Source organism: Penaeus monodon, chromosome 31 (genome assembly GCF_015228065.2).
Source record: "Penaeus monodon isolate SGIC_2016 chromosome 31, NSTDA_Pmon_1, whole genome shotgun sequence".
NCBI lineage: Eukaryota > Metazoa > Arthropoda > Malacostraca > Decapoda > Penaeidae > Penaeus > Penaeus monodon.
Window position 1 is genome coordinate 36,650,289 of NC_051416.1, and position 214 is coordinate 36,650,502.

General features: G+C 40.2%; 1 protein-coding gene across 1 annotated transcript in view; it reads right to left on the bottom strand.

Moving 5' to 3' along the window:
- Nucleotides 1-214, bottom strand: part of LOC119593198 (sialin-like) — a gene marked incomplete at its 5' end in the record, with an annotated part of 96,932 nt that overhangs the window by 2,502 nt on the left and 94,216 nt on the right.

The following is a 214-nucleotide window of genomic DNA, read 5'->3' on the forward strand; positions in this document are numbered from 1 at the left end:
TCGACCTCGCAGGAACTCTCTTTGCATTTTCATGCATATAGGTTTGAAGTCTTGGTAATATAATACATGAGAACTGTACTTTATTCTATAAAAACCAGTATATATTTTCAATGGAAATTGTCACACTCTTGACTTGTAGCGGGTGAATGGGAGGGGGAGGGGGGAGAATGCAGAATAATGTCTGGCTTTGCTTGGGAAAGGATGTGTGAGTGAA